This window comes from Syngnathus leptorhynchus, unplaced genomic scaffold (assembly GCF_054491065.1).
Source record: "Syngnathus leptorhynchus isolate UIUO unplaced genomic scaffold, UIUO_Slep HiC_scaffold_32, whole genome shotgun sequence".
In the NCBI taxonomy this organism is placed as follows: domain Eukaryota; kingdom Metazoa; phylum Chordata; class Actinopteri; order Syngnathiformes; family Syngnathidae; genus Syngnathus; species Syngnathus leptorhynchus.
Window position 1 is genome coordinate 175,001 of NW_028231999.1, and position 19,177 is coordinate 194,177.

The following is a 19,177-nucleotide window of genomic DNA, read 5'->3' on the forward strand; positions in this document are numbered from 1 at the left end:
TAGGCGAACTGGGCGGTAACTCGGGTTAGTCGAGGGGACTTCGCGGTGGACAGGGGGGTGCGAATCCGGCCGGGCGGCCCTTCGATGGAGCCTGGTGCAGGGACATTCAATGGGATGAGCCGCGCTCGCCGCGGAACCTTCGAGCGCCGCTACTCAGCAAGTAAACGAGAGGGAGCTGCGCCCGGCCTCGTAAGACGCCTCTTCTCCGGTGCGAGCGCCCCGACGCCGCTGGCCGCCGCCGCCGCCTTGCCGCTATCCCGCCGCGCGTTTGGGGAGGGAGGGCGACCCGTAGGACGGCCCGCCGACTACACGACCGTTTGGCAGAGCGAGTGCAAGGTTAGGCGAGCTGGGCGGTAACTCGGGTTAGTCTGGGGAGACTCGCGGTGGACAGGGGGGCGCGAATCCGGCCGGGCGGCCCCATCGATTAAGCATTGGTAGGGAGCCGAGGATGAGCCGTGCGAAGTGGCCTCGGAGGCGGTCCGTGGGGGACGACGGGGGGGGGACGGGCGTCGGCCCTCCGGCCCGAGCAGAGAACGTTCGGTCACCCAAGCGGGAATCTGCGCCCCGGCCCGAGTCGGACTCGGTCGGTGCGGCCCGCTGAGGCCCTCAACTATTCCCGTACGCGGGGGTCGGGAGCTGCGGCGCTGCGCCGGCGACTTACCCGCGCGAGGCACGCACTGCGTGCGGCCAGGATGCGGAGTTGGATCGGCGCTGGTTGGGAACCCTCGGGGAACGAAGGCGGACGGCGGCCAGCCGGCGCCGACGAACCCGTCGGGGAGGGGGCTGGTGGCAGGCGCGATCGGCACTATTGCTGACTGCCGGGAGGGAAGCTGCGCCCCGGCCGAGTCAGACTCAGCCGTTGCGGCCCCCCCGAGCCCGCAGCGCGTAGCGCGGAAGCCATACGCCCCCCCGATGCGGAGCGACAGACGCCCCCGCGACCGCGGTTGGTCGGGAAGGCTTTTCGGATAGAGGTCGGACGGTGTGTGTGGACGGCTTCCCGTGGTGCCGCCGCTATCAAGCCGGAGGGTTTGAGAAACGACATTCGCGGAAGGACCGGCGCGGCCGGCGGACGCTCGCACGCGCGGCGCCCGACACTCAGCCGCTCGCTCGGCCTCCGTGGATCGTGGCTAGGTGGGATGGATGCCAAACCGGGTCGTCTCGGTCTCGCCGCAGTACGGTCGCGCCGGGGCCTGCGGGGCGGCGCGGGGAGCGCACGCTCACGCGGCGGCCGGGGCGCTAGAGTGCGACCCGCAGTGGGTAGGAACCGTCCACCCGACGTCGGACGAGCCGAGGCCGATGGAGGCCCTACCAAGGCGGGTCATGAGTGCCAGTCGGTCAGTTGGGTGAGGGGGTACTCGGAGGCCCGCCGGGAGCAGACGGGCGACCGGGGATGGGGGGCGTACGCGGGCGGGCGCCGGGAGAAGACGGCCCGTCCGGGGTCGAATCTCGGCCTGTGTTTTCGGAGCCGGCCGGGCATCACGCTCCCTCCTTGGATGGACAACATTCGTAGTTGACACTTTGTGTCATTTTATCCGAGCGGGCGGGCGCCTCGAGAGGCGGACCGTCCGGGGCGACTCTCGGCCTGTGTTTTCGGAGCCGGCCGGGCCTCACGCTCCCTCCTTGGATGGACAACATTCGTAGTTGACACTTTGTGTCATTTTATCCGAGCGGGCGGGCGCCTCGAGAGGCGGACCGTCCGGGGCGACTCTCGGCCTGTGTTTTCGGAGCCGGCCGGGCCTCACGCTCCCTCCTTGGATGGACAACATTCGTAGTTGACACTTTGTGTCATTTTATCCGAGCGGGCGGGCGCCGCGAGGCGGACCGTCCGGGGCGACTCTCGGCCTGTGTTTAAGGAGCCGGCCGGGCATCACGCTCCTTCCTTGGATGGACAACATTCGCAGTTGACACTTTGTGTCATTTTATCCGAGCAGACGGGCGCCGCGAGGCGGACCGTCCGGGGCGACTCTCGGCCTGTGTTTTCGGAGCCGGCCGGGCATCACGCTCCCTCCTTGGATGGACAACATTCGTAGTTGACACTTTGTGTCATTTTATCCGAGCAGACGGGCGCCGCGAGGCGACCGTCCGGGGCGACTCTCGGCCTGTGTTTAAGGAGCCGGCCGGGCATCACGCTCCTTCCTTGGATGGACAACATTCGTAGTTGACACTTTGTGTCATTTTATCCGAGCGGGCGGGCGCCGCGAGGCGGACCGTCCGGGGCGACTCTCGGCCTGTGTTTAAGGAGCCGGCCGGGCATCACGCTCCTTCCTTGGATGGACAACATTCGCAGTTGACACTTTGTGTCATTTTATCCGAGCAGACGGGCGCCGCGAGGCGGACCGTCCGGGGCGACTCTCGGCCTGTGTTTTCGGAGCCGGCCGGGCATCACGCTCCCTCCTTGGATGGACAACATTCGTAGTTGACACTTTGTGTCATTTTATCCGAGCAGACGGGCGCCGCGAGGCGACCGTCCGGGGCGACTCTCGGCCTGTGTTTAAGGAGCCGGCCGGGCATCACGCTCCTTCCTTGGATGGACAACATTCGTAGTTGACACTTTGTGTCATTTTATCCGAGCGGGCGGGCGCCGCGAGGCGGACCGTCCGGGGCGACTCTCGGCCTGTGTTTAAGGAGCCGGCCGGGCATCACGCTCCTTCCTTGGATGGACAACATTCGCAGTTGACACTTTGTGTCATTTTATCCGAGCAGACGGGCGCCGCGAGGCGGACCGTCCGGGGCGACTCTCGGCCTGTGTTTTCGGAGCCGGCCGGGCATCACGCTCCCTCCTTGGATGGACAACATTCGTAGTTGACACTTTGTGTCATTTTATCCGAGCAGACGGGCGCCGCGAGGCGGACCGTCCGGGGCGACTCTCGGCCTGTGTTTAAGGAGCCGGCCGGGCATCACGCTCCTTCCTTGGATGGACAACATTCGCAGTTGACACTTTGTGTCATTTTGTTCGGCCTGTGTTTAAGGAGGCGGCCGTCCTCCACTCGGTCCGTGTTTAAGGAGCGACACTCGCGCTCCGGTTCGGCCTGTATTTAGGGAGGCGGCCGTCCTCCGCTTGGTCTGTGTTAAGGGCGACACTCGGTCCATGTTTGAGGAGCCTGGCCCTGACGCTCCTCTCCGGCCTGTGTTTAAGGAGGCGGCCGTCCTCCCCTTGGTCTGTGTTAAGGGCGACACTCGGTCCATGTTTGAGGAGCCTGGCCCTGACGCTCCTCTCCGGCCTGTGTTTAAGGAGGCGGCCGTCCTCCCCTTGGTCTGTGTTAAGGGCGACACTCGGTCCATGTTTGAGGAGCCTGGCCCTGACGCTCCTCTCCGGCCTGTGTTTAAGGAGGCGGCCGTCCTCCCCTTGGTCTGTGTTAAGGGCGACACTCGGTCCATGTTTGAGGAGCCTGGCCCTGACGCTCCTCTCCGGCCTGTGTTTAAGGAGGCGGCCGTCCTCCCCTTGGTCCGTGTTAAGGGCGACACTCGGTCCATGTTTGAGGAGCCTGGCCCTGACGCTCCTCTCCGGCCTGTGTTTAAGGAGGCGGCCGTCCTCCCCTTGGTCTGTGTTAAGGGCGACACTCGGTCCATGTTTGAGGAGCCTGGCCCTGACGCTCCTCTCCGGCCTGTGTTTAAGGAGGCGGCCGTCCTCCCCTTGGTCTGTGTTAAGGGCGACACTCGGTCCATGTTTGAGGAGCCTGGCCCTGACGCTCCTCTCCGGCCTGTGTTTAAGGAGGCGGCCGTCCTCCCCTTGGTCTGTGTTAAGGGCGACACTCGGTCCATGTTTGAGGAGCCTGGCCCTGACGCTCCTCTCCGGCCTGTGTTTAAGGAGGCGGCCGTCCTCCCCTTGGTCCGTGTTAAGGGCGACACTCGGTCCATGTTTGAGGAGCCTGGCCCTGACGCTCCTCTCCGGCCTGTGTTTAAGGAGGCGGCCGTCCTCCCCTTGGTCTGTGTTAAGGGCGACACTCGGTCCATGTTTGAGGAGCCTGGCCCTGACGCTCCTCTCCGGCCTGTGTTTAAGGAGGCGGCCGTCCTCCCCTTGGTCTGTGTTAAGGGCGACACTCGGTCCATGTTTGAGGAGCCTGGCCCTGACGCTCCTCTCCGGCCTGTGTTTAAGGAGGCGGCCGTCCTCCCCTTGGTCTGTGTTAAGGGCGACACTCGGTCCATGTTTAAGGAGCCTGGCCCTGACGCTCCTCTCCGGCCTGTGTTTAAGGAGGCGGCCGTCCTCCCCTTGGTCTGTGTTAAGGGCGACACTCGGTCCGTGTTTAAGGAGCGGCCCTCGCGCTCCGGTTCGGCCTGTATTTAGGGAGGCGGCCGTCCTCCGCTTGGTCTGTGTTAAGGGCGACACTCGGTCCGTGTTTAAGGAGCCGGCCCTGACGCTCCTCTTCGGCCTGTGTTTAAGGAGGCGGCCGTCCTCCACTTCCTTCCATGCACCACCACATTCGCAGTTGACACTTTGCCATTTTTTCAGAGAGGTGACACTTAGTCGTTTTTTCGAAAGTTGACACTTAGTCGTTTTTTCGAAAGTTGACACTTTGCCGTTTTTTCAGAGAGGTGACACTTAGCCGTTTTTTCGAAAGTTGACACTTAGCCGTTTTTTCGAAAGTTGACACTTAGCCGTTTTTTCGAAAGTTGACACTTAGTCACTTTTTCGCCACAGTGACACCTCCAGCGCGTGCCACGGCGCTTTTCAGGTCTTCTATCCGACCTTGTGCTGTCGAGGACGGCGTGTCCGACGCCGTGGGGAGACCAGCACCATCTCCTCCATACTCGTAAACGGGGTGCTTTGGAAAACGGGGGGAAAGTCGATGAGTACACTGACTACTGGGACCATTTCATTGTACTCTGGCGCACCTGAAGACCAAAAAAGGTACTGCACCTTAGCCCGGGTACCTCACCCCCTGGTACCTCGAGGAGAACTTAGAAAAATTTCGACAAATTTTTGGTGAGCTCCAGGGAGAGAGGCTGATTTTTCGCTTTTTGAGGCCGACCGCCGAACCGGCGCGGGGCGGACTCACAAGCCCCGCAGAGCCGTGGGCACTTAGTCGTTTTTTCAGAGAGGCGACACTTAGTCGTTTTTTCAGAGGCGACACTTAGTCGTTTTTTCGAAAGTTGACACTTAGCCGTTTTTTCGAAAGTCGACACTTAGCCGTTTTTTTGGAAAGTTGACACTTAGTCGTTTTTTCGAAAGTTGACACTTAGTCGTTTTTTCGCCACAATTGGCTCTGAGCTCCAGGGGGAGAGCCTGGTTTTGCCTTATTTCAGGCCGGCTGGGGAACCGGCGCGGGTCGGATGCACGAGCCCGGCAGAGCCGTGGGCACTTAGAAAATTTTCGCCGATTAAGCTGGGACCTCCAGGCGGAGACCGGCATTCCTCGTCCTCGGGGTTCGACCCAGGAACCGGCGCTGGGCAGACGCCGTAGCCACGCAGAGCCGTGGGCACTTAGAAAATATTCGCCAAGTTGGCTCTGAGCTCCAGGCGGAGAGGCTGGTTTTGCCTTATTTCAGGCCGGCTGGGGAACCGGCGCGGGTCGGATGCACGAGCCCGCAGAGCCGTGGGCACTTTGCCATTTTCTCAGAGTCGACACTTAGTCGTTTTTTCAGAGAGGCGACACTCTGTCGTTTTTTCGAAAGTTGACACTTTGCCGTTTTTTCAGAGAGGCGACACTTAGCCGTTTTTTCGAAAGTTGACACTTAGCCGTTTTTTCGAAAGTCGACACTTAGCCGTTTTTTCAGAGATGTGACACTTTGCCGTTTTTTCGAAAGTCGACACTTAGCCGTTTTTTCAGAGATGTGACACTTAGAAACTTTTTGCCAAGTTGGCTGTGAGCTCCAGGAGGAGACCGTTATTTTTCGTCATTCGAGGCCGACTGCGGAACCGGCGCTGGGCGGACGCCAAAGCTCGGCAGGGCCGTGGGCACTTAGAAACTTTTTGCCAAGTTGGCTGTGAGCTCCAGGAGGAGACCGTCTTTTTTCGTCATTCGAGGCCGACTGCGGAACCGGCGCTGGGCGGACGCCAAAGCTCGGCAGGGCCGTGGGCACTTAGAAACTTTTTGCCAAGTTGGCTGTGAGCTCCAGGAGGAGACCGTTATTTTTCGTCATTCGAGGCCGACTGCGGAACCGGCGCTGGGCGGACGCCAAAGCTCGGCAGGGCCGTGGGCACTTAGAAACTTTTTGCCAAGTTGGCTGTGAGCTCCAGGAGGAGACCGTTATTTTTCGTCATTCTAGGCCGGCTGCAGAACCGGCGCGGGTCGGATGCACGAGCCCGCAGAGCCGTGGGCACTTTGCCACTTTTTCGCCACAATTGGCTGTGAGCTCCAGGAGGAGACCGTTATTTTTCGTCATTCTAGGCCGGTTGCAGAACCGGCGCGGCTCGGATGCACGAGCCCGCAGAGCCGTGGGCACTTAGAAAATTTTCAGAGAGGCGACACTTTGCCATTTTTTCAGAGAGGTGACACTTAGTCGTTTTTTCGAAAGTTGACACTTAGCCGTTTTTTCGAAAGTTGACACTTAGTCGTTTTTTCGAAAGTTGACACTTAGTCGTTTTTTCGCCAAAGTGCCCACCTCCAGCGCGTGCCACGGCGCTTTCCAGGTCTTCTATCCGACCTTGTGCTGTCGAGGACGGCGTGTCCGACGCCGTGGGGAGACCAGCACCATCTCCTCCATACTCGTAAACGAGGTGCTTTGGAAAACGGGGGGAAAGTCGATGAGTACACTGACTACTGGGACCATTTCATTGTACTCTGGCGCACCTGAAGACCAAAAAAGGTACTGCACCTTAGCCCGGGTACCTCACCCCCTGGTACCTCGAGGAGAACTTAGAAAAATTTCGACAAATTTTTGGTGAGCTCCAGGGAGAGAGGCTGATTTTTTGCTTTTTGAGGCCGACCGCCGAACCGGCGCGGGGCGGACTCACAAGCCCCGCAGAGCCGTGGGCACTTAGTCGTTTTTTCGAAAGTTGACACTTAGCCGTTTTTTCGAAAGTTGACACTTAGCCGTTTTTTCGAAAGTCGACACTTAGCCGTTTTTTCGAAAGTTGACACTTAGTCGTTTTTTCGCCGATTTTGCTGGGACCTCCAGGCGAGGACCGGCGTTTTTCGTCTTCCGGGTCCGACCCGGGAACCAGCGCCGAGCGGACACATTCGCTCGCTAGTGCCGTTGGCACTTAGAAAATTTTTCGTTTGTCATGAGCTCCGGGCGGAGACCGGCGTTTTTCGTCTTCCGGGTTCGACCCGGGAACCAGCGCCGAGCGGACACATTCGCTCGCTAGTGCCGTTGGCACTTAGAAAATTTTTCGTTTGTCATGAGCTCCGGGCGGAGACCGGCGTTTTTCGTCTTCCGGGTCCGACCCGGGAACCAGCGCCGAGCGGACACATTCGCTCGCTAGTGCCGTTGGCACTTAGAAAATTTTTCGTTTGTCATGAGCTCCGGGCGGAGACCGGCGTTTTTCGTCTTCCGGGTTCGACCCGGGAACCAGCGCCGAGCGGACACATTCGCTCGCTAGTGCCGTTGGCACTTAGAAAATTTTTCGTTTGTCATGAGCTCCGGGCGGAGACCGGCGTTTTTCGTCTTCCGGGTCCGACCCGGGAACCAGCGCCGAGCGGACACATTCGCTCGCTAGTGCCGTTGGCACTTAGAAAATTTTTCGTTTGTCATGAGCTCCGGGCGGAGACCGGCGTTTTTCGTCTTCCGGGTTCGACCCGGGAACCAGCGCCGAGCGGACACATTCGCTCGCTAGTGCCGTTGGCACTTAGAAAATTTTTCGTTTGTCATGAGCTCCGGGCGAGGACCGGCGTTTTTCGTCTTCCGGGTTCGACCCGGGAACCAGCGCCGAGCGGACACATTCGCTCGCTAGTGCCGTTGGCACTTAGAAAATTTTTCGTTTGTCATGAGCTCCGGGCGGAGAGCGGCGTTTTTCGTCTTCCGGGTTCGACCCGGGAACCAGCGCCGAGCGGACACATTCGCTCGCTAGTGCCGTTGGCACTTAGAAAATTTTTCGTTTGTCATGAGCTCCGGGCGGAGACCGGCGTTTTTCGTCTTCCGGGTCCGACCCGGGAACCAGCGCCGAGCGGACACATTCGCTCGCTAGTGCCGTTGGCACTTAGAAAATTTTTCGTTTGTCATGAGCTCCGGGCGGAGACCGGCGTTTTTCGTCTTCCGGGTTCGACCCGGGAACCAGCGCCGAGCGGACACATTCGCTCGCTAGTGCCGTTGGCACTTAGAAAATTTTTCGTTTGTCATGAGCTCCGGGCGAGGACCGGCGTTTTTCGTCTTCCGGGTTCGACCCGGGAACCAGCGCCGAGCGGACACATTCGCTCGCTAGTGCCGTTGGCACTTAGAAAATTTTTCGTTTGTCATGAGCTCCGGGCGAGGACCGGCGTTTTTCGTCTTCCGGGTTCGACCCGGGAACCAGCGCCGAGCGGACACATTCGCTCGCTAGTGCCGTTGGCACTTAGAAAATTTTTCGTTTGTCATGAGCTCCGGGCGGAGACCGGCATTTTTCGTCATTCGAGGCCGACGGGGGAACCAGCCGGAGCGGACACGTTTGCTCGGAAGAGCCGTTGGCACTTAGAAAAAATTCCGTGTCTCGTGAGCTCCAGGGGGGACAGGCTGGTTTTATTCATCCGTAGCCGACATGGGAACCAGCGCGGAGCGGATTGGTGTTGCGCTGCCATATACCTCATCTCTCTCAGGAGTCCCCCCCTTATACGTGCCGATGGTGTTTTGGAAAACGGGGGGTAACTGGATGAGTACACTGACTAGGGGGACCAGTACACTAGCGAGTGGGACCAGTACACTGACTAGTGGGACCAACACACTATGAGCGCCTGGTACCTAAAATGGAAGTATAGAGGCCGAATTTCGGGCAAGATCACGCCGGGTTAGGCTTCCAGGACCTCGGCTAAGCAATTTTAACGGGTCGCCCGGTTCTTTTTTGATCCAGCCCGGTTCTTTTTTTATCCAGCCTGGTTCTTTTTACACTTCCAGCTGGAGCTCGGGAGCGGCTTTTTGCACAAGATCACGCCGTGTTAGGCTTCCAGGACCTCGGCTAAGCAATTTTAACGGGTCGCCCGGTTCTTTTTTGATCCAGCCCGGTTCTTTTTTTTATCCAGCCTGGTTCTTTTTACACTTCCAGCTGGAGCTCGGGAGCGGCTTTTTGCACAAGATCACGCCGTGTTAGGCTTCCAGGACCTCGGCTAAGCAATTTTAACGGGTCGCCCGGTTCTTTTTTGATCCAGCCCGGTTCTTTTTTTTATCCAGCCCGGTTCTTTTTACACTTCCAGCTGGAGCTCGGGAGCGGCTTTTTGCACAAGATCACGCCGTGTTAGGCTTCCAGGACCTCGGCTAAGCAATTTTAACGGGTCGCCCGGTTCTTTTTTTTTATCCAGCCCGGTTCTTTTTTTATCCAGCCCGGTTCTTTTTACACTTCCAGCTGAAGCTCGGGAGCGGCTTTTTGCACAAGAACACGCCGTGTTAGGCTTCCAGGACCTCGGCTAAGCAATTTTAACGGGTCGCCCGGTTCTTTTTTGATCCAGCCCGGTTCTTTTTTTTATCCAGCCCGGTTCTTTTTACACTTCCAGCTGGAGCTTGGGAGCGGCTTTTTGCACAAGATCACGCCGGGTTAGGCTTCCAGGACCTCGGCTAAGCAATTTTAACGGGTCGCCCGGTTCTTTTTTGATCCAGCCCGGTTCTTTTTTTTATCCAGCCTGGTTCTTTTTACACTTCCAGCTGGAGCTCGGGAGCGGCTATTTGCACAAGATCACGCCGTGTTAGGCTTCCAGGACCTCGGCTAAGCAATTTTAACGGGTCGCCCGGTTCTTTTTTGATCCAGCCCGGTTCTTTTTTTTATCCAGCCCGGTTCTTTTTACACTTCCAGCTGGAGCTCGGGAGCGGCTTTTTGCACAAGATCACGCCGGGTTAGGCTTCCAGGACCTCGGCTAAGCAATTTTAACGGGTCCCCCGGTTCTTTTTTGATCCAGCCCGGTTCTTTTTTTATCCAGCCCGGTTCTTTTTACACTTCCAGCTGGAGCTCGGGAGCGGCTTTTTGCACAAGATCACGCCGTGTTAGGCTTCCAGGACCTCGGCTAAGCAATTTTAACGGGTCGCCCGGTTCTTTTTTGATCCAGCCCGGTTCTTTTTTTTATCCAGCCCGGTTCTTTTTACACTTCCAGCTGGAGCTCGGGAGCGGCTTTTTGCACAAGATCACGCCGGGTTAGGCTTCCAGGACCTCGGCTAAGCAATTTTAACGGGTCGCCCGGTTCTTTTTTTTTATCCAGCCCGGTTCTTTTTTGATCCAGCCCGGTTCTTTTTACACTTCCAGCTGGAGCTCGGGAGCGGCTTTTTGCACAAGATCACGCCGTGTTAGGCTTCCAGGACCTCGGCTAAGCAATTTTAACGGGTCGCCCGGTTCTTTTTTTTATCCAGCCCGGTTCTTTTTTTATCCAGCCCGGTTCTTTTTACACTTCCAGCTGGAGCTCGGGAGCGGCTTTTTGCACAAGAACACGCCGTGTTAGGCTTCCAGGACCTCGGCTAAGCAATTTTAACGGGTCGCCCGGTTCTTTTTTTTATCCAGCCCGGTTCTTTTTTTATCCAGCCCGGTTCTTTTTACACTTCCAGCTGGAGCTCGGGAGCGGCTTTTTGCACAAGATCACGCCGTGTTAGGCTTCCAGGACCTCGGCTAAGCAATTTTAACGGGTCGCCCGGTTCTTTTTTGATCCAGCCCGGTTCTTTTTTTTATCCAGCCTGGTTCTTTTTACACTTCCAGCTGGAGCTCGGGAGCGGCTTTTTGCACAAGAACACGCCGTGTTAGGCTTCCAGGACCTCGGCTAAGCAATTTTAACGGGTCGCCCGGTTCTTTTTTGATCCAGCCCGGTTCTTTTTTTTATCCAGCCTGGTTCTTTTTACACTTCCAGCTGGAGCTCGGGAGCGGCTTTTTGCACAAGATCACGCCGTGTTAGGCTTCCAGGACCTCGGCTAAGCAATTTTAACGGGTCGCCCGGTTCTTTTTTTTATCCAGCCCGGTTCTTTTTTTATCCAGCCCGGTTCTTTTTACACTTCCAGCTGGAGCTCGGGAGCGGCTTTTTGCACAAGATCACGCCGTGTTAGGCTTCCAGGACCTCGGCTAAGCAATTTTAACGGGTCGCCCGGTTCTTTTTTGATCCAGCCCGGTTCTTTTTTTTATCCAGCCTGGTTCTTTTTACACTTCCAGCTGGAGCTCGGGAGCGGCTTTTTGCACAAGAACACGCCGTGTTAGGCTTCCAGGACCTCGGCTAAGCAATTTTAACGGGTCGCCCGGTTCTTTTTTGATCCAGCCCGGTTCTTTTTTTTATCCAGCCCGGTTCTTTTTACACTTCCAGCTGGAGCTCGGGAGCGGCTTTTTGCACAAGATCACGCCGTGTTAGGCTTCCAGGACCTCGGCTAAGCAATTTTAACGGGTCGCCCGGTTCTTTTTTGATCCAGCCCGGTTCTTTTTTTTATCCAGCCCGGTTCTTTTTACACTTCCAGCTGGAGCTCGGGAGCGGCTTTTTGCACAAGATCACGCCGTGTTAGGCTTCCAGGACCTCGGCGAAGCAATTTTAACGGGTCGCCCGGTTCTTTTTTGATCCAGCCCGGTTCTTTTTTTTATCCAGCCTGGTTCTTTTTACACTTCCAGCTGGAGCTCGGGAGCGGCTTTTTGCACAAGATCACGCCGTGTTAGGCTTCCAGGACCTCGGCTAAGCAATTTTAACGGGTCGCCCGGTTCTTTTTTGATCCAGCCCGGTTCTTTTTCCACTTCCAGCTGGAGCTCAGCAGCGGCTTTTTGCACAAGATCACGCCGGGTTAGGCTTCCAGGACCTCGGCTAAGCAATTTTAACGGGCCGCCCGGTTCTTTTTTTGATCCAGCCCGGTTCTTTTTACACTTCCAGCTGGAGCTCAGCAGCGGCTTTTTGCACAAGATCACGCCGGGTTAGGCTTCCAGGACCTCGGCTAAGGACTTCTAACGGGCCCTGGTCCACCCCTGCCAGCGCATTTCAAAACTTGGCATTAATTTCGACCTAAGAGACGAAGTCTGATTTTTTTCTACCACTTGGGCGGCCTTTTTGCACCCAGAACACCCGCACCGGCACCATAAATTCGAAGGGTGCCGAGTGCGTCGGCGCAGATTCTGCGACGGAGTGACACTTCCCTCTTGTGGACATTCGGCGGTAGGTGAAATGCGCACTCGGTCTTCTCTTTTCTTTTCCTTCCAGTGAAACTTTGGCAACATTCTGCGAGCTGCTGGCTTCCAGAACCTCGGCCAAGCAGGTGGAGGATTTTTTTCCACTTCCAGCTGGAGGTGAGGAGGGACTTTTTGGGCAAGATCACGCCGACTTAGCAAGCAAGGTGGAAGTGCCAGCATGCTCCGTGGCTGGAAGTGTGGATGTGCCAGCACCCTCCCTGCCTATGGAAGTGTGGAGCTCCAGCACCCTCCCTGCCTATGGAAGTGTGGAGCTCCAGCACCCTCCCTGCCTATGGAAGTGTGGAGCTCCAGCACCCTCCCTGCCTATGGAAGTGTGGAGCTCCAGCACCCTCCCTGCCTATGGAAGTGTGGAGCTCCAGCACCCTCCCTGCCTATGGAAGTGTGGAGCTCCAGCACCCTCCCTGCCTATGGAAGTGTGGAGCTCCAGCACCCTCCCTGCCTATGGAAGTGTGGAGCTCCAGCACCCTCCCTGCCTATGGAAGTGTGGAGCTCCAGCACCCTCCCTGCCTATGGAAGTGTGGAGCTCCAGCACCCTCCCTGCCTATGGAAGTGTGGAGCTCCAGCACCCTCCCTGCCTATGGAAGTGTGGAGCTCCAGCACCCTCCCTGCCTATGGAAGTGTGGAGCTCCAGCACCCTCCCTGCCTATGGAAGTGTGGAGCTCCAGCACCCTCCCTGCCTATGGAAGTGTGGAGCTCCAGCACCCTCCCTGCCTATGGAAGTGTGGAGCTCCAGCACCCTCCCTGCCTATGGAAGTGTGGAGCTCCAGCACCCTCCCTGCCTATGGAAGTGTGGAGCTCCAGCACCCTCCCTGCCTATGGAAGTGTGGAGCTCCAGCACCCTCCCTGCCTATGGAAGTGTGGAGCTCCAGCACCCTCCCTGCCTATGGAAGTGTGGAGCTCCAGCACCCTCCCTGCCTATGGAAGTGTGGAGCTCCAGCACCCTCCCTGCCTATGGAAGTGTGGAGCTCCAGCACCCTCCCTGCCTATGGAAGTGTGGAGCTCCAGCACCCTCCCTGCCTATGGAAGTGTGGAGCTCCAGCACCCTCCCTGCCTATGGAAGTGTGGAGCTCCAGCACCCTCCCTGCCTATGGAAGTGTGGAGCTCCAGCACCCTCCCTGCCTATGGAAGTGTGGAGCTCCAGCACCCTCCCTGCCTATGGAAGTGTGGAGCTCCAGCACCCTCCCTGCCTATGGAAGAGCCACCTCCGCGGGCATGCTGCTCAACCACGCCGGCCCAGAGTTCCAGCCGCTCGGCTACACTCTCTCACAAGCCCCGCCTGGAGCTCCCCAGCCCGCCCCTGGTACCTCAACTACCGAGGCCAGCCGCTCGACCAGGCCGGCCCAGAGTTCCAGCCGCTCGGCTTCACTCTCTCACAAGCCCCGCCTGGAGCTCCCCAGCCCGCCCCTGGTACCTCAACTACCGAGGCCAGCCGCTCGACCACGCCGGCGCAGAGTTCCAGCCGCTCGGATAAGCTCTGCCACTCTCCCGCTAAGCAGCCACCGGTAACGGGGAAATGTCGCCGCCTTGTGGACACGCCCTTGTAAATGAATGGGCTTTCGCACTTAGTGCAATTTTCGCCAGCTCCGTGGCTGCAAGTATGGAGCTATGGAGCCACCAGCCAGGCTGGAGCTCTGGAGCTATGGAAGTTTGGAGCTCTGGAGCTATGGAGCTATGGAGCTATGGAGCTATGGAGCTATGGAGCTCTGGGGCTATGGAGCTATGGAGCTATGGAGCTATGGAAGTATGGAGCTATGGAGCTATGGATGTATGGAGCTATGGAAGTATGGAGCTATGGAGCTATGGAAGTCTGGAGCTATGGAAGTATGGAGCTATGGAGCTATGGAAGTATGGAGCTATGGAGCTATGGAGCTATGGAGCTATGGAGCCACCAGCCAGCACCCTCCGTGGCTCAACCACACCGGCCCAGAGTTCCAGCCGCTCGGCTTCACTCTCTCACAAGCCCCGCCTGGAGCTCCCCAGCCCACCCCTGGTACCTCAACTACCGAGGCCAGCCGCTCGACCAGGCCGGCCGAGAGTTCCAGCCGCTCGGCTTCACTCTCTCACAAGACCCGCCTGGAGCTCCCCGGCCCACCCCTGGTACCTCAACTACCGAGGCCAGCCGCTCGACCACGCCGGCCGAGAGTTCCAGCCGCTCGGCTTCACTCTCTCACAAGACCCGCCTGGAGCTCCCCGGCCCACCCCTGGTACCTCAACTACCGAGGCCAGCCGTTCGACCACGCCGGCGCAGAGTTCCAGCCGCTCGGATAAGCTCTGTCACTCTCCTGCCGCGCAGCCACCGGTAACGGGGAAATGTCGCCGCCTTGTGGACACGCCCTTGTAAATGAATGGGCTTTCGCACTTAGTGCAATTTTCGCCAACTCTCTGACTGGAGCTATGGAAGTATGGAGCTATGGAGCCACCAGCCACCCAGGCTGGAGCTATGGAGCTCTGGAGGTATGGAGCTCTGGTGCTATGGAAGTATGGAGCTATGGAGCTATGGAAGTATGGAGCTATGGAGCTATGGAGCTCTGGAAGTATGGAGCTATGGTGCTATGGAGCTATGGAGCTATGGAGCTATGGAGCTCTGGAAGTATGGAGCTCTGGTGCTATGGAGCTATGGAGCTCTGGTGCTATGGAGCTATGGAGCTCTGGTGCTATGGAGCTCTGGTGCTATGGAGCTCTGGTGCTATGGAGCTATGGAGCTCTGGTGCTATGGAGCTATGGAGCTCTGGAGGTATGGAGCTCTGGAGGTATGGAGCTCTGGAGGTATGGAGCTCTGGAGGTATGGAGCTATGGAGCCCTGGAGCTCTGGAGCTATGGAAGTATGGAGCCATGGAGCTCTGGAGCTATGGAAGTATGGAGCTATGGAGCTATGGAGCTCTGGAGCTATGGAGCTCTGGAGCTATGGAGCTCTGGTGCTATGGAGCTATGGAGCTCTGGTGCTATGGAGCTATGGAGCTCTGGTGCTATGGAGCTATGGAGCTCTGGTGCTATGGAGCTATGGAGCTCTGGTGCTATGGAGCTATGGAGCTCTGGTGCTATGGAGCTATGGAGCTCTGGAGGTATGGAGCTATGGAGGTATGGAGCTCTGGTGCTATGGAGCTATGGAGCTCTGGTGCTCTGGTGCTATGGAGCTATGGAGCTCTGGTGCTATGGAGCTATGGAGCTCTGGTGCTATGGAGCTATGGAGCTCTGGTGCTATGGAGCTATGGAGCTCTGGTGCTATGGAGCTATGGAGCTCTGGTGCTATGGAGCTATGGAGCTCTGGTGCTATGGAGCTCTGGAGCTCTGGAGGTATGGAGCTCTGGAGGTATGGAGCCACCAGCCAGCACCCTCCGTGGCTGGATCAATGGAAGTGGTTTAGGTACCAGGCAGCCAAAGGGCCGAGGCCTCACGCTCGACCACGCCGGCGCAGAGTTCCAGCCGCTCGGATAAGCTCTGTCACTCACCCGCCGCGCAGCCACCGGTAACGGGGAAATGTCGCCGCCTGGCGGACACGCCGTTGTAAATGAATGGGCTTTCGCACTTAGTGCAATTTTCGCCAACTCTCTGACTGGAGCTATGGAAGTATGGAGCTATGGAGCCACCAGCCACCCAGGCTGGAGCTATGGAGCCATGGAGCTCTGGTGCTATGGAGCTCTGGAGGTATGGAGCTATGGAGCCCTGGAGCCCTGGAGCTATGGAGCCCTGGAGCTATGGAGCCCTGGAGCCCTGGAGCTATGGAGCCCTGGAGCTATGGAGCTATGGAGCCCTGGAGCTATGGAGCTATGGAGCTCTGGTGCTATGGAGCTATGGAGCTCTGGTGCTATGGAGCTATGGAGCTCTGGTGCTATGGAGCTATGGAGCTCTGGTGCTATGGAGCTATGGAGCTCTGGTGCTATGGAGCTATGGAGCTCTGGTGCTATGGAGCTCTGGTGCTATGGAGCTCTGGTGCTATGGAGCTATGGAGCTCTGGTGCTATGGAGCTCTGGAGCTATGGAGCTCTGGAGGTATGGAGCTCTGGAGGTATGGAGCTCTGGAGGTATGGAGCTATGGAGCCCTGGAGCTCTGGAGGTATGGAGCTATGGTGCTATGGAGCTCTGAAGCCATGGAGCTCTGGTGCTATGGAGCTATGGAGCTCTGGTGCTATGGAGCTATGGAGGTATGGAGCCACCAGCCAGCACCCTCCGTGGCTGGATCAATGGAAGTGTTTTAGGTACCAGGCAGCCAAAGGGCCGAGGCCTCACGCTCGACCACGCCGGCGCAGAGTTCCAGCCGCTCGGATAAGCTCTGTCACTCACCCGCCGCGCAGCCACCGGTAACGGGGAAATGTCGCCGCCTGGCGGACACGCCCTTGTAAATGAATGGGCTTTCGCACTTAGTGCAATTTTCGCCAACTCTCTGACTGGAGCTATGGAAGTATGGAGCTATGGAGCCACCAGCCACCCAGGCTGGAGCTATGGAGCTCTGGAGGTATGGAGCTCTGGTGCTATGGAAGTATGGAGCTATGGAGCTATGGAGCTATGGAGCTATGGAGCCCTGGAGCCCTGGAGCTATGGAGCCCTGGAGCTATGGAGCTATGGAGCCCTGGAGCTATGGAGCTATGGAGCTATGGTGCTATGGAGCTATGGAGCTCTGGTGCTATGGAGCTATGGAGCTCTGGTGCTATGGAGCTATGGAGCTCTGGTGCTATGGAGCTATGGAGCTCTGGTGCTATGGAGCTATGGAGCTCTGGTGCTATGGAGCTATGGAGCTCTGGTGCTATGGAGCTATGGAGCTCTGGTGCTATGGAGCTATGGAGCTGGTGCTATGGAGCTATGGAGCTCTGGTGCTATGGAGCTATGGAGCTCTGGTGCTATGGAGCTCTGGTGCTATGGAGCTATGGAGCTCTGGTGCTATGGAGCTATGGAGCTCTGGTGCTATGGAGCTATGGAGCTCTGGTATTATGGAGCTCTGGTGCTATGGAGCTATGGAGCTCTGGTGCTATGGAGCTATGGAGCTCTGGTGCTATGGAGCTTTGGAGGTATGGAGCCACCAGCCAGCACCCTCCGTGGCTGGATCAATGGAAGTGTTTTAGGTACCAGGCAGCCAAAGGGCCGAGGCCTCACGCTCGACCACGCCGGCGCAGAGTTCCAGCCGCTCGGATAAGCTCTGTCACTCACCCGCCGCGCAGCCACCGGTAACGGGGAAATGTCGCCGCCTGGCGGACACGCCGTTGTAAATGAATGGGCTTTCGCACTTAGTGCAATTTTCGCCAACTCTCTGACTGGAGCTATGGAAGTATGGAGCTATGGAGCCACCAGCCACCCAGGCTGGAGCTATGGAGCTCTGGAGGTATGGAGCTCTGGTGCTATGGAAGTATGGAGCTATGGAGCTATGGAAGTATGGAGCTATGGAGCTATGGAGCTCTGGAAGTATGGAGCTATGGAGCTCTGGAGGTATGGAGCTATGGAGCCCTGGAGCCCTGGAGCTATGGAGCCCTGGAGCTATGGAGCTATGGAGCCCTGGAGCTATGGAGCTATGGAGCCCTGGAGCTATGGAGCTATGGAGCTCTGGTGCTATGGAGCTATGGAGCTCTGGTGCTATGGAGCTATGGAGCTCTGGTGCTATGGAGCTATGGAGCTCTGGTGCTATGGAGCTATGGAGCTCTGGAAGTATGGAGCTATGGAGCTCTGGAGGTATGGAGCTATGGAGCTCTGGAGGTATGGAGCTATGGAGCCCTGGAGCTATGGAGCCCTGGAGCTATGGAAGTATGGAGCTCTGGTGCTATGGAGCTATGGAGCTCTGGTGCTATGGAGCTATGGAGCTCTGGAGCTATGGAGCTCTGGAGGTATGGAGCTATGGAGCTCTGGAGGTATGGAGCTATGGAGCTATGGAAGTATGGAGCTCTGGTGCTATGGAGCTATGGAGCTCTGGTGCTATGGAGCTATGGAGCTCTGGTGCTATGGAGCTATGGAGCTATGGAGCTCTGGAAGTATGGAGCTCTGGTGCTATGGAGCTATGGAGCTCTGGTGCTATGGAGCTATGGAGCTCTGGTGCTATGGAGCTATGGAGCTCTGGTGCTATGGAGCTATGGTGCTATGGAGCTCTGGTGCTATGGAGCTATGGAGCTCTGGTGCTATGGAGCTATGGAGCTCTGGAGGTATGGAGCTCTGGAGGTATGGAGCTCTGGAGGTATGAGGCTTTGGAGCCCTGGAGCTCTGGAGGTATGGAGCTATGGTGCTATGGAGCTCTGAAGCCATGGAGCTCTGGTGCTATGGAGCTATGGAGCTCTGGTGCTATGGAGCTATGGAGGTATGGAGCCACCAGCCAGCACCCTCCGTGGCTGGATCAATGGAAGTGTTTTAGGTACCAGGCAGCCAAAGGGCCGAAGCCTCACGCTCGACCACGCCGGCGCAGAGTTCCAGCCGCTCGGATAAGCTCTGTCACTCACCCGCCGCGCAGCCACCGGTAACGGGGAAATGTCGCCGCCTTGTGGACACGCCGTTGTAAATGAATGGGCTTTCGCACTTAGTGCAATTTTCGCCAACTCTCTGACTTAGAGCTATGAAAGTATGGAGCTATGGAGCCACCAGCCACCCAGGCTGGAGCTCTGGAGCTCTGGAGGTATGGAGCTCTGGTGCTATGGAAGTATGGAGCTCTGGTGCTATGGAAGTATGGAGCTATGGAGGTATGGAAGTATGGAGCTATGGAAGTATGGAGCTATGGAGCTCTGGAAGTATGGAGCTATGGAGCTCTGGAGGTATGGAGCCCTGGAGCTATGGAGCCCTGGAGCTATGGAAGTATGGAGCTCTGGTGCTATGGAGCTATGGAGCTCTGGTGCTATGGAGCTATGGAGCTATGGAGCTCTGGAGCTATGGAGCTCTGGAGGTATGGAGCTATGGAGCTATGGAGCTCTGGAGGTATGGAGCTATGGAGCTATGGAAGTATGGAGCTCTGGTGCTATGGAGCTATGGAGCTCTGGTGCTATGGAGCTATGGAGCTCTGGTGCTATGGAGCT